The sequence below is a fragment of the Bombina bombina genome, chromosome 3 (genome assembly GCF_027579735.1).
Source record: "Bombina bombina isolate aBomBom1 chromosome 3, aBomBom1.pri, whole genome shotgun sequence".
In the NCBI taxonomy this organism is placed as follows: Eukaryota; Metazoa; Chordata; class Amphibia; order Anura; family Bombinatoridae; genus Bombina; species Bombina bombina.
This window is the reverse complement of record NC_069501.1, coordinates 1,276,406,494-1,276,422,439: the sequence shown is the minus strand read 5'-3', so window position 1 is coordinate 1,276,422,439 and position 15,946 is coordinate 1,276,406,494.

The window sequence follows — 15,946 nt, the reverse complement described above, 5'->3', positions numbered from 1 at the left end:
CTTGGAGTCTTAATTTGGTTCTGAAGGCTTTATAGGCTCCTCCATTTGAACCTATGCATTCTTTGGACATTAAACTACTTTCTTGGAAAGTGTTGTTCCTTTTGGCCATCTCTTCTGCTAGAAGAGTTTCTGAGCTATCTGCTCTTTCTTGTGAGTCTCCTTTTCTGATTTTTCATCAGGATAAGGCAGTTTTGCGGACTTCTTTTCAATTTTTACCTAAGGTTTTGAATTCTAACAACATTAATAGAGAAATTGTTGTCCCTTCCTTATGTCCTAATCCTAAGAATTCTTTGGAAAGATCCTTACATTCTCTGGATGTGGTAAGGGCTTTGAAATATTATGTGGAAGCTACTAAAGATTTCAGGAAGACTTCCAGTCTATTTGTTTTATTTTCTGGTCCTAGGAAAGGTCAGAAGGCTTCTGCTATTTCCTTGGCTTCTTGGTTGAAACTTTTGATTCATCAAGCTTATTTGGAGTCGGGTCAGGCCCCGCCTCAGAGAATTACAGATCATTCTACCAGATCAGTCTCCACTTCGTAGGCTTTTAAGAATGAAGCTTCAGTTGATCAGATATGCAAAGCGGCAACTTGGTCCTCTTTGCATACATTTACTAAATTCTACGGTTTTGATGTATTTGCTTCTTCGGAAGAAGTTTTTGGCAGAAAAGTTCTTCAGGCAGCTGTTTCAGTTTGATTCTTCTGCTTTTGATTTCAGTTTTTCATTTATGAGAATAAACTTATTTTTTTTGGGGTTGTCGATTAATTTTTTCAGCTGAAAATGGCTGTTTTTATTTTATTCCCTCCCTCTCTAGTGACTCTTGAGTGGAGATCCACATCTTGAGTATTGCTATCCCATACGTCACTAGCTCATGGACTCTTGCCAATTACATGAAAGAAAACATAATTTATGTAAGAACTTACCTGATAAATTAATTTCTTTCATATTGGCAAGAGTCCATGAGCCCCCCCCCCTTTTTTATGGTGGTTATGATTTTTTGTATAAAGCACAATTATTCCAATTTCTTATTTGATGCTTTCTACTCCTTTGTTTTTCACCCCACTGCTTGGCTATTCAATAAACTGAATTGTGGGTGTGGTGAGGGGTGTATTTATAGGAATTTTGAGGTTTGGGAAACTTTGCCCCTCCTGGTAGGATTGTATATCCCATACTTCACTAACTCATGGACTCTTGCTAATATGAAAGAAATGAATTTATCAGGTAAGTTCTTATATAAATTATGTTTTTCACCTCGCCATAAAATGCAGCCATAGCAGGCCTTACGCTGAGTATGGGAGCACCGTAACTCCCTAAAATGCCTTCCAAAAAAACCCTAACACCTAACACATGCGCAATGTCTATCTACCTGTCAACCGCAATCCCCCACCGCAATAACTAATAAAGTGCATTAACCCCTTAACTGCCACTCCCGGAGCCCACCACCACCTACATTATATATATATTAACCCCTAAACCGCCGCTCCCAGACCCCACCGCACCTTAATAAAGTGTTTAACCCCTAAACCGCCACTCCCAGACCCCGCCGCCACCTACATTAAATTTATTAACCCCTAATCTGACCCCCCTACACCGCCACCACCTACATTAAATTAATTGACCCCTAATCTCCCGCCCCCAACGTCGCCGCCACTATATTACATTTTTTAACCCCTAAACCTAAGTCTAACCCTACACCCCCCTAACTTAATTATTATTTAAATAAATCTAAATAATATAACTATTATTAACTAAATTATTCCTATTTAAAACTAAATACTTACCTATAAAATAAACCCTAAGATAGCTACAATATAATTAATAATTACATTGTAGCTATTTTAGGATTTATTTTTATTTTACAGGCAACTTTGTATTTATTTTAACTAGGTACAATAGTTATTAAATAGTTAATAACTATTTAATAGCTACCTAGTTAAAATAATTACAAAATTACCTGTAAAATAAATAGCTACAAGATAATTAATAATTACATTGTAGCTATTTTAGGATTTATTTTTATTTTACAGGTAACTTTGTATTTATTTTAACTAGGTACAATAGCTATTAAATAGTTAATAACTATTTAATAGCTACCTAGTTAAAATAATTACAAAATTACCCGTAAAATAAATCCTAACCTAAGTTACAAATACACCTAACACTACACTATCAATAAATAAATTAAATTAATTAACTACAATTAGCTAAAATAAAATACAATTAAATTAAATAAACTATAGTACAAAAAACAAACAGTAAATTACAGAATTTTTTTACAAGACGTTTAAACTAATTACACCTAATTTAAGCCACCTAATAAAATAAAAAATCCCCCCAAAATAATAAAATGCCCTACCCTATACTAAATTACAAATAGCCCTTAAAAGGGCTTTTTGCAGGGCATTGCCCCAAAGTAATCAGCTCTTTTACCTGTAAAAAAAAAAAAAGACAATACCCCCCCCAACATTACAACCCACCACCCACACACCCCTACTCTAAAACGCACCCGATCCCCCCTTAAAAAAACCTAACACTACCCCATTGAAGATCACCCTACCTTGAGCCGTCTTCACTAAGCCGGGCCGAAGTCTTCATCCGATGGGGCAAAAGAGGACATCCAGACCGGCAGAAGTCTTCATCCTATCTGGGCAGAAGAGAACATCCGGACCGGCAGACGTCTTCATCCAAGCGGCATCTTCTATCTTCATCCATCCGACGAGGAGCGGCTCCATCTCGAAGACATCCGGTGCGGAGCATCCTTCCAGCACGACGGACTAATGACGAATGACGGTTCCTTTAAATGACGTCATCCAAGATGGCGTCCCTCGAATTCTGATTGACTGATAGGATTCTCTCAGCCAATTGGAATTATGGTAGGAAAAATCTGTTTGGTTGATTTAATCAGCCAATCGGATTGAAGTTCAATCCGATTGGCTGATTACATCAGCCAATAGAATGCGAGGTCAATTTAGTAATTTAGGTCAATTTTCTGTAATTTAGTGTTTTTTTTGTACTATAGTTTATTTAATTTAATTGTATTTTATTTTAGCTAATTGTAGTCAATTAGTTTAAATTATTTATTGATAGTGTAGTGTTAGGTGTATTTGTAACTTAGGTAAGGATTTATTTTACAGGTAATTTTGTAATTATTTTAACTAGGTAGCTATTAAAAATAGTTATTAACTATTTAATAGCTATTGTACCTAGTTAAATGAGCTAGTGACGTATGCCTGTAAAATAAAAATAAATCCTAAAATAGCTACAATGTAATTATTAATTTTATTGTAGATATATTAGGGTTTATTTTATAGGTAAGTATTTAGTTTTAAATAGGAATAATTTAGTTAATAATAGTAATATTATTTAGATTTATTTAAATAATAATTAAGTTAGGGGAGTGTTAGGGTTAGACTTAGGTTTAGGGGGTAATAACTTTATTATAGTGGCGGCGACGTTGGCGGCGGCAGATTAGGGGTTAATAGATTTAATACGCTATGTGGGCTATGGCGGTTTAGGGGTTAATATTAGGATAGATTTATTGCGGTGTGGGCTATAGCGGTTTAGGGGTTAATAATTAGGCTTATTGCGTTGTGGGGGGTTGTCGGTCTAGGGGTTATTACATTTATTATTAGGAGTGAGAGGGGGGATTGCTGATATAGGGGTATACGTGTCGGGCTTATTTTTGGGAGGCAGGTTAGACAGTTACGGGAGATTTAACATTTTAGTTAGTTTTCTTAGGCGCAGGCAGTTTCTAAAGTGCCGTAAGTCACTGGCGACTCCAGAAATTTGTAGTTACGCTCATTTCTGGACATCGCTAGTTTATCCGACTTACGGCACTTTAGGAACTGCCGGCAGGGTTTATGTAATACCCCGATGTGCAAGGTGAAATTACAGGCGGCGCGGGTTCCCTCGCTTGCGCCGAAAACTACGCCGTATATCGGATCGCGCCCCTAGTCGATAAACCTGCCCAGAGGGCAGTCTAATTATTTTTTAAGCTACAGATGTAAAAACAACCTATTTTGTAACTCTGCTTTTATATAAAAATTTAAGCTACAGGTGTAGCAATACTATAATTTTAATGGACTACTATCTTAAATATATCAAAAATATTTTCTATATAATAAACTACAGATATAGAAACACTCTAATTAGACAAACTACTGTCCTAAATAAATACAAAAGTTTCTTCTCTTTAAATGATATCTACTTTAAGTATATTTCTTTATATACAGCATTTTTAGTAAAGCAGGCATCACGTCCAGTTATTAATTTCCCTTGTTCTCCGTCTATGACCTTAACTTTTACATCTGCAGAGCTTTTTACATATAACTGTCCATGGCTAAAAACTGACTCTGGCAAATAGAGGCCAACTCTTTCTATAGTTTGTCCCTGGGCTTTGTTAATGGTCATAGCGAATGCTAATTTAACTGGGAATTGTCTTCTTCTTAACACAAAAGGAAGTTCAGTATTGCTTGGGGCTAAATCTATTCGGGGAATGAAGACATTTTGCCCTTTAGCTGTACCTGTTAATACTTGTGCAATAATTACATTTTCACGCAATGCTTTTACAACTAATATGGTGCCATTACAAAGACCTCTTTTGATGTTAAGATTACGCGAACGCATAATAATGCTACCTTTTTAATATTGAGTTTATGAACTGGCATTCCAGAAGGTGCCAATTCATTTAAAAACTCAACTGGGTAGTTATCCCTATCTTCCTGTTATTCATCATCAATGGAATCTGTACTTAAGTAGAGGTTTCACCTTCTAACAAACTCAGTACTTCATTGATTTTATCAACAACACTATTTTTTGGACATAAAATGGCCATTTTTGAAAACTTAAAAGCATCAGAATCTTTTAACTCTTCACCAAAAATCTCCTTTACAATGGAGTCTTTGCATATCATTTGGGATGGAATTTCAAAGATGTCTTCATGCAAGCCATGCTCATTTGTCAGTAGTCCATCTCCAAGATTTAAAAGCCAAGAGCTAAACTCTGGATCAGCAGATCTGACATTATTAGTCAGCTTCAAAAGTTTCAACTTATGCCAGAGTGGATTCAATTTTATACTGGCTTCAACTATAGCTGATCTAATTCCGTGTGCAATAACTGTAGATGAAGCAACAAAATTTATGTTATAATGTTACAAATATTGCAACACTTTAGCAACGCTGCTTTTATCTATCTATCTATCTATCTATCTATCTATCTATCTATCTATCTATCTATCTATCTATCTATCTATCTATCTAGTAATCTACTGGTGTTATAACACCTTTTTTGATAAACTTATTTCCTAAATAATCTACAGATGTTGCAAACCCCTATTTGCAATATCTTTCTTATATTATTCTAATCTATACTTAAAGGGACAGTAAAGTCACAAAAAATCTTTCATGATTTAAATAGGGCATGTAATTTTAAACAACTTTCCAATTTACTTTTATTACCAATTTTGCTTTGTTTTCTTGGTATTCTTAGTTGAAAGCTAAATCTAGGAGGTTCATGTGCTAATTTCTTAGACCTTGAAGACTGCCTCTAATCGGAAAGCATTTTGACAGTTTTTCACCACTAGAGGGCGTTAGTTCATGTGTTTCATATAGATAACATTGAGCTCTGGCACGTGAAGCTCCTAAGAGCAAGCACTGATTGGCTAAAAATGCATGTCTGTCAAAAGAACTGAAATAAGGGGGCAGTTTGCCGAGGCTTAGATGCAAGGTAATCACAGAGGTAAAAAGTGTATTATTATGTGTTGGTTATGTGTTGGTTATGCAAAATTGGGGAATGGGTAATATAGGGATTATCTACCTTTTTAAACAACAAAAATTCTGGTGTTTACTGTCCCTTTAAATTTTCAACTTTTTTTTTAACTTTAACTTTTGTAAACTAAATTTTTTTTGTTTTTGTTTTTTTATATAAAAAATAGTATACCTTTAAAATAATAGAATTTCACTTGCTCTCATCCTATTGGCTAATTTAAACAGCCAATAGGATTTGAGTAGGTTTCATCCTATTGGTTGATTTGAATTGGAAGAATCAAATCAGCCAATAGTAATTCAAGGAACGCCATCTTTAATCGCGTACCTTGAATTCACTATTCAGTGTACGATGTAGATCGTACGAAGCGGATCCTCCATGCTCCATGGCTCCGCGTTTGACGGTCTGCAGTTCCAGGGTCGCCGGTCTTTGGCTCAGCGGTCTTTAGTCTTCAGCTCCGCTCCATGCAGGATATTCCTGGAAGAAGAAGAGGTTGCGCTTGGAAGAAGGCTTCACCGCCTGGAACAGAACCTTCTCCGCCGGACTAAAGAAACCGTGAGTACCAACCTGGGGGTTAGACCGGATTTTTTAAGGGTTGTTTTATTTAGATTAGGGATGGGCAGTAAAAGAGCTAAATGCCCTTTTAAGGGCAATGCCCCCAGAAATGCCCTTTACAGGGCAATGAGTATTTAGGTTTTTTAGTGTTAGGTTCTTTTATTTTGGGGGTGGAGGGGTTTAATGTTAGGTGGGACTTTGTGTATTTTATGTAAAAGAGCGGATTATCTTGGGGCAAAGCCCTGCAAAAAGCTCTTTTATGGGCTACTGGTAGTTTATTCTTAGAGAAGGGGTGTTTTTTTGTTTTTCTATAATGTTAGCCTTTTTTATTTTTGTAAACTTACGGCTAGATTTAGAGTTTTGTCGGTAACGACCCGCGTAGCTAACGCTGGCTTTTTCCCCCCCGCACCTTTTAAATACCGCTGGTATTTAGAGTTCACAGAAGGGCTGCGTTAGTCTCCAAAAAGGGAGCGTATAGCATAATTTACCGACACTGCAACTCTCAATACCAGCGGTGCTTACGGACGCGGCCAGCTTCAAAAACGTGCTTGTGCACGATTCCCCCATAGGAAACAATGGGGCTGTTTGAGCTGAAAAAAACCTAACACCTGCAAAAAAGCTGCGTTCAGCTCCTAACGCAGCCCCATTGTTTCCTATGGGGAAACACTTCCTAAGTCTGCACCTAACACCCTAACATGTACCCCGAGTCTAAACACCCCTAACCTTACACTTATTAACCCCTATTCTGCCGCCCCCGCTATCGCTGATCCCTGCATATTTTTTTAACCCCTAATCTGCCGACCGCACACCGCCGCAACCTACGTTATCCCTATGAACCCCTAATCTGCTGCCCATAACACTGCCGACCCCTATATTATATTTATTAACCCCTAATCTGCCGCCCCCAACGTCGCCGCCAGCTACCTACAATTATTAACCCCTAATCTGCCGACCGGTCCTCGCCGCTACTATAATAAAGTTATTAACCCCTAATCCGCCTCACTCCCGCCTCAATAACCCTATAATAAATAGTATTAACCCCTAATCTGCCCTCCCTAACATCGCAGACACCTAACTTCAAGTATTAACCCCTAATATGCCGACCGGACCTCACCGCTACTCTAATAAATTTATTAACCCCTAATCCGCCTCACTCCCACCTCACTAACCCTATAATAAATAGTATTAACCCCTAATCTGCCCTCCCTAACAACGCCAACACCTAACTTCAAGTATTAACCCCTAATATGCCGACCGGATCTCACCGCTACTCTAATAAATTTATTAACCCCTAAAGCTAAGTCTAACCCTAACCCTAACACCCCCCTAAATTAAATATAATTTAAATCTAACGACATAAATTTACTCTTATTAAATAAATTGTTCCTATTTAAAGCTAAATACTTACCTGTAAAATAAACCCTAAGGCCTAGATTTGGAGTTTCGCGGTAGCCGTGAAAACCAGCGTTAGAGGCTCCTAACGCTGGTTTTAGGCTACCGCCGGTATTTGGAGTCAGTCAAAAAAGGGTCTAACGCTCACTTGTCAGCTGCGACTTTTCCATACCGCAGATCCCCTTACGTCAATTGGGTATCCTATCTTTTCAATGGGATCTTACTAACTCCGGTATTTAGAGTCGTGGCTGAAGTGAGCGTTAGAATTCTAACGACAAAACTCCAGCCGCAGAAAAAAGTCAGTAGTTAATAGCTTTCTGGGCTAACGCCGGTTTATAAAGCTCTTAACTACTGTGCTCTAAAGTACACTAACACCCATAAACTACCTATGTACCCCTAAACCGAGGCCCCCCCACATCGCCGACACTTGATTACATTTTTTTAACCCCTAATCTGCCGACCGACACCTACGTTATCCTTATGTACCCCTAATCTGCTGCCCCTAACATAGCCAACCCCTATATTATATTTATTAACCCCTAATCTGCCCCCCACAATGTCGCCGCCAGCTACCTACACTTATTAACCCCTAATCTGCCGTCCGCACGCCGCCGCCAGCTACATTATAGCTATGTACCCCTAATCTGCTGCCCCTAACACTGCCGACCCCTATATTATATTTATTAACCCCTAACCTGCCCCCCACAACGTCGCCGCCAGCTACCTACAATAATTAACCCCTAATCTGCCGACCGCCACCTACGTTATACTTATGTACCCCTAATCTGCTGCCCCTAACACCGCCGACCCCTATATTATATTTATTAACCCCTAATCTGCCCCCCACAACGTGGCCTCCACCTGCCTACACTTATTAACCCCTAATCTGCCGAACGGACCGCACCGCTATTATAATAAAGTTATTAACCACTAATCCGCCTCACTAACCCTATAATAAATAGTATTAACCCCTAATCTGCCCTCCCTAACATCGCCAAAACCTTACTTCAAACATTAACCCCTAATCTGCTGACCGGAGCTCACCGCTATTCTAATAAATTTATTAACCCCTAAAGCTAAGTCTAACCCTAACCCTAACACCCCCCTAAGTTAAATATAATTTAAATCTAACGAAATAAATTAACTCTTATTAAATAAATTATTCCTATTTAAAGCTAAATGCTTACCTGTAAAATAAATCCTAATATAGCTACAATATAAATTATAATTATATTATAGCTATTTTAGGATTTATATTTATTTTAGAGGTAACTTTGTATTTATTTTAACCAGGTACAATAGCTAAAATAGTTAAAATAATTACAAAATTACCTGTAAAATAAATCCTAACCTAAGTTACAATTAAACCTAACACTACACTATCAATAAATTAATTAAATAAAATACCTACAATTACCTACAATTAAACCTAACACTACACTATCAATACATTAATTAAATACAATATCTACAAATAAATACAATGAAATAAACTAGCTAAAGTACAAAAAAATAAAAAAGAACTAAGTTACAAAAAATAAAAAAATATTTACAAACATCAGAAAAATATTACAACAATTTTAAACTAATTACACCTACTCTAAGCCCCCTAATAAAATAACAAAGCCCCCCAAAATAAAAAAATGCCCTACCCTATTCTAAATTACTAAAGTTCAAAGCTCTTTTACCTTACCAGCCCTGAACAGGGCCCTTTGCGGGGCATGCCCCAAGAAATTCAGCTCTTTTGCCTGTAAAAAAAAACATACAATACCGCCCCCCCCAACATTACAACCCACCACCCACATACCCCTAATCTAACCCAAACCCCCCTTAAATAAACCTAACACTAAGCCCCTGAAGATCTTCCTACCTTATCTTCACCATACCAGGTTCACCGATCGATCCAGAAGAGCTCCTCCGATGTCCTAATCCAAGCCCAAGCAGGGGGCTGAAGATGTCCATGATCCGGCTGAAGTCCTCATCCAAGCGGGAGATGAAGAGGTCCATGATCCGGCTGAAGTCATCATCCAAGCGGGAGCTGAAGAGGTCCATGATCCGGCTGAAGTCTTCTATCAACGGCATCTTCAATCTTCTTTCTTCCGGATCCATCTTGTAGACCTCCGACGCGGAACATCCTGCTGGCCCGACAGACTACCGACGAATGAAGGCTCCTTAAAGGGACGTCATCCAAGATAGCGTCCCTCGAATTCCAATTGGCTGATAGGATTCTATCAGCCAATCGGAATTAAGGTAGGAAAATTCTGATTGGCTGATGGAATCAGCCAATCAGATTGAGCTCGCATTCTATTGGCTGATCGGAACAGCCAATAGAATGCGAGCTCAATCTGATTGGCTGATCGGATCAGCCAATCGGATTGAACTTGATTCTGATTGGCTGATTCCATCAGCCAATCAGAAATTTCCTACCTTAATTCCGATTGGCTGATAGAATCCTATCAGCCAATTGGAATTCGAGGGACGCCATCTTGGATGACGTCCCTTAAAGGAGCCTTCATTCGTCGGTAGTCCGTCGGGCCAGCAGGATGTTCCGCGTCGGAGGTCTACAAGATGGATCCGGAAGAAAAAAGATTGAAGATGCCGTTGATAGAAGACTTCAGCCGGATCATGGACCTCTTCAGCTCCCGCTTGGATGATGACTTCAGCCGGATCATGGACCTCTTCAGCTCCCGCTTGGATGATGACTTCAGCCGGATCATGGACCTCTTCAGCCCCCTGCTTGGGCTTGGATCAGGACATCGGAGGAGCTCTTCTGGATCGATCGGTGAACCTGGTATGGTGAAGATAAGGTAGGAAGATCTTCAGGGTCTTAGTGTTAGGTTTATTTAAGGGGGGTTTGGGTTAGATTAGGGGTATGTGGGTGGTGGGTTGTAATGTTGGGGGGGCAGCATTGTATGTTTTTTTTGCAGGCAAAAGAGCTGAATTTCTTGGGGCATGCCCCGCAAAGGGCCCTGTTCAGGGCTGGTAAGGTAAAAGAGCTGTGAACTTTAGTAATTTAGAATAGGGTAGGACATTTTTTTATTTTGGGGGGCTTTTTTATTTTATTAGGGGGCTTAGAGTAGGTGTAATTAGTTTAAAATTGTTGTAATATTTTTCTAATGTTTGTAAATATTTTTTTATTTTTTGTAACTTAGTTCTTTTTTATTTTTTGTACTTTAGTTAGTTTATTTCATTGTATTTATTTGTAGGAATTGTATTTAATTTATTTATTGATAGTGTAGTGTTAGGTTTAATTGTAGATAATTATAGGTATTTTATTTAATTTATTTATTGATAGTGTAGTGTTAGGTTTAATTGTAACTTAGGTTAGGATTTATTTTACAGGTAAATTTGTAATTATTTTAACTATTTTAGCTTTTAAATAGTTCTTAACTATTTAATAGCTATTGTACCTGGTTAAAATAAATACAAAGTTACCTGTAAAATAAATATTAATCCTAAAATAGCTACAATGTAATTATAATTTATATTTTAGCTATATTAGGATTTATTTTACAGGTAAGTATTTAGCTTTAAATAGGAATAATTTATTTAATAAGAGTTAATTTATTTCGTTAGATTAAAATTATATTTAATTTAGGGGGTGTTTAGGGGTTAATACATTTATTAGAATAGCGGTGAGCTCCAGTCGGCAGATTAGGGGTTAATGTTTGAAGTTAGGTGTCGGCGATGTTAGGGAGGGCAGATAAGGGGTTAATACTATTTATTATAGGGTTAGTGAGGCGGATTAGGGGTTAATAACTTTATTATAATAGCGGTGCGGTCCGGTCGGCAGATTAGGGGTTAATAAGTGTAGGCAGGTGGAGGCGACGTTGTGGGGGGCAGATTAGGGGTTAATAAATATAATATAGGGGTTGGCGGTGTTAGGGACAGCAGATTAGGGGTACATAGGGATAATGTAAGTAGCGGCGGTTTACGGAGCGGCAGATTAGGGGTTAATAATAATATGCAGGGGTCAGCGATAGCGGGGGCGGCAGATTAGGGGTTAATAAGTGTAAGGTTAGGGGTGTTTAGACTCGGGGTACATATTAGAGTGTTAGGTGCAGACGTAGGAAGTGTTTCCCCATAGGAAACAATGGGGCTGCGTTAGGAGCTGAACGCGGCTTTTTTGCTGATCGGAACAGCCAATAGAATGCGAGCTCAATCTGATTGGCTGATCGGATCAGCCAATCGGATTGAACTTGATTCTGATTGGCTGATTCTATCAGCCAATCCGAATATTCCTACCTTAATTCCGATTGGCTGATAGAATCCTATCAGCCAATCGGAATTCGAGGGACGCCATCTTGGATGACGTCATTTAAAGGAACCGTCATTCGTCGTTCAGTCGTCGGCCAGGATGGATGTTCCGCGGTGGAGGTCTTCAGGATGCTGCCGCTTCGCTCCGGATGGATGCCGCTTGGATGAAGACTTCAATCGGATGGAAGACCTCTTCTGCCCCGCTTGGATGAAGACTTCAGCCGGATCATGGACCTCTTCAGCCCCCCGCTTGGGCTTGGATCAGGACATCGGAGGAGCTCTTCTGGACCGATCGGTGAACCTGGTATGGTGAAGACAAGGTAGGATGATCTTCCGGAGCTTAGTGTTAGGTTTATTTAAGGGGGGTTTGGGTTAGATTAGGGGTATGTGGGTGGTGGGTTGTAATTTTGGGGGGCTTGGGTATTGTATGTTTTTTTTTTACAGGCAAAAATGCTGTATTTCTTGGGGCATGCCCCGCAAAGGGCCCTGTTCAGGGCTGGTAAGGTAAAAGTGCTTTGAACTTTAGTAATTTAGAATAGGGTAGGGCATTTTTTTATTTTGGGGGGCTTTGTTATTTTATTAGGGGGCTTAGAGTAGGTGTAATTAGTTTAAAATTGTTGTAATATTTTTCTGATGTTTGTAAATATTTTTTTATTTTTTGTAACTTAGTTCTTTTTTATTTTTTGTACTTTAGCTAGTTTATTTAATTGTATTTATTTGTAGGAATTGTATTTAATTTATTTATTGATAGTGTAGTGTTAGGTTTAATTGTAGGTAATTGTAGGTAGTTTATTTAATTAATTTATTGATAGTCTAGTGTTTATTTGTAACTTAGGTTAGGATTTCTTTTACAGGTAAATTTGTAATTATTTTAACTATTTTAGCTATTAAATAGTTCTTTAGCTATTAAATAGTTCTTAACTATTTAATAGCTATTGTACCTGGTTAAAATAAATACAAAGTTACCTGTAAAATAAATATAAATCCTAAAATAGCTATAATATAATTATAATTTATATTGTAGCTATATTAGGATTTATTTTACAGGTAAGTATTTAGCTTTAAATAGGAATAATTTATTTAATAAGAGTTAATTAATTTTGTTAGATTTAAATTATATTTAACTTAGGGGGGTGTTAGTATTAGGGTTAGACTTAGCTTTAGGGGTTAATACATTTATTAGAATAGCGGCGAGATTCGGTCGGCAGATTAGGGGTTAATAATTGAAGTTAGGTGTCGGCGATGTTAGGGAGGGCAGATTAGGGGTTAATACTATTTATGATAGGGTTAGTGAGGCGGATTAGGGGTTAATAACTTTATTATAGTAGCGCTCAGGTCCGGTCGGCAGATTAGGGGTTAATAAGTGTAGGCAAGTGGAGGCGACGTTGAGGGGGGCAGATTAGGGGTTAATAAATATAATATAGGGGTAGGCGGTGTTAGGGGCAGCAGATCAGGGGTACATAAGGATAACGTAGGTGGCGGCGCTTTGCGGTCGGCAGATTAGGGGTTAATAAGTGTAGGCAGGTGGAGGCGACGTTGAGGGGGGCAGATTAGGGGTTAATAAATATAATATAGGGGTCGGCGGTGTTAGGGGCAGCAGATTAGGGGTACATAAGGATAACGTAGGTGGCGGCGCTTTGCGGTCGGCAGATTAGGGGTTAATAAGTGTAGGCAGGTGGAGGCGACGTTGAGGGGGGCAGATTAGGGGTTAATAAATATAATACAGGGGTCGGCGGTGTTAGGGGCAGCAGATTAGGGGTACATAAGTATAACGTAGGTGGCGGTCGGCAGATTAGGGGTTAAAATTTTTTTTTCGAGTGTCGCCGATGTGGGGGGACCTCGGTTTAGGGGTACATAGGTAGTTTATGGGTGTTAGTGTACTTTAGAGCACAGTAGTTAAGAGCTTTATAAACCGGCGTTAGCCCAGAAAGCTCTTAACTACTGACTTTTTTCCTGCGGCTGGAGTTTTGTCGTTAGATGTCTAACGCTCACTTCAGAAACGACTCTAAATACCGGAGTTATAAAAATCCCATTGAAAAGATAGGATACGCAATTGACGTAAGGGGATCTGCGGTATGGAAAAGTCGCGGCTGGAAAGTGAGCGTTAGACCCTATTTTGAGTGACTCCAAATACCGGCTGTAGCCTAAAACCAGCGTTAGGAGCCTCTAACGCTGGTTTTCACGGCTACCGCCAAACTCCAAATCTAGGCCTAAGATAGCTACAATGTAATTAATAATTACATTGTAGCTATTTTAGGATTTATATTTATTTTACAGGTAACTTTGTATTTATTTTAGCTAGTTAGAATAGTTATTAAATAGTTATTAACTATTTAATAACTACCTAGCTAAAAGAAATACAAAATTACCTGTAAAATAAATCCTAACCTAAGTTACAATTAAACCTAACACTACACTATCATTAAATTAATTAAATAAATTAACTACAAATAACTACAATTAAATACAATTACATAAACTAACTAAAGTACAAAAAATAAAAAAAGCTAAGTTGCAAAAAATAAAAAAAATAAGTTACAAACATTTAAAAAATATTACAACAATTTTAAGCTAATTACACCTAATCTAAGCCCCCTAATAAAATAAAAAAGCCCCCCAAAATAAAAAAATTCCCTACCCTTTTCTAAATTAAAAAAGTTCAAAGCTCTTTTACCTTACCAACCCTTAAAAGGGCCTTTTGTGGGGCATACCCCAAAGAAAACTGCTCTTTTGCCTGTAAAAGAAAAATACAACCCCCCCAACATTAAAACCCACCACCCACATACCCCTAATCTAACCCAAACCCCCCTTAAATAAACCTAACACTACCCCCCTGAAGATCATCCTACCTTGAGTTGTCTTCACTCAGCCGAGCCACCGATGGAACTGAAGAGGAGATCCAGAGCGGCAGAAGTGATCCTCCAAGGGGCGCTGAAGAAGTCTTACATCCGATGAAGTGATCCTCCAAGCGGCGCTGAAGAAGTCTTCCATCCGATGAAATGATCCTCCAAGCGGCGCTGAAAAAGTTTTCCATCCGATGAAGTAATCCTCCAAGCGGCGCTGAAGAAGTCTTCCATCCGGGCGATGTCATCTTCCAAGCGGGGTCTTCAATCTTCTTTCTTCAGGATCCATCTTGCAGACCTCCGACGCGGAACATCCTGCTGGCCCGACGGACTACCGACGAATGAAGGCTCCTTTAAGGGACGTCATCCAAGATGGCGTCCCTCGAATTCCGATTGGCTGATAGAATTCTATCAGCCAATCGGAATTAAGGTAGGAAAATTCTGATTGGCTGATGGAATCAGCCAATCAGATTCAAGTTCAATCCGATTGGCTGATACAATCAGCCAATCAGATTGAGCTCGCATTCTATTGGCTGTTCCGATCGGACATTACAAATGCAATTATAGTATAGATGTGCATTGTTCTCTTGGCATCCCTTGTTGAAAAAGAATACATACATATCCTGCACTAGTGGGAGCTGCTGCTGATTGGTGCCTGCACACATTTGTCTCTTGTGATTGGCTAACTAAATGTGTTAAGGTAGCTGTCAGTAGTGCAATGCTGCTCCTTCAGCAAAGGATAACAAGAGAATTAAACAATTTTTGATAACAGCAGTAAATCTAAGTTGTTTAAAATGATATTTTCTATCCAAATCATGAAATAAATGTTGGTGTTTCTGTCCCTTTAAGTTATAGTACTTTGATTTAATAAGATTTGTCTTGCACATTATAGTAATCTTTGGCGTTTGGTACTGTTTGCTGACCTTCTAGATTGATGTTCTGTGTGTTTTTAAAAGAATCCATTTTCTTTCTGAAGAATCTCATGTGGTAATTTGCTGTCACTATTAGAAATCCTGCTAGATTGTGAGATTCATATTATTCCCTTGTGTGAAACATATTTATTAGAGTACACAGTTATTAGAGAGGGCTTTGGGATGTTTGAGTAATTTTTACATTTTAATATATTTATTTTTAATGAAT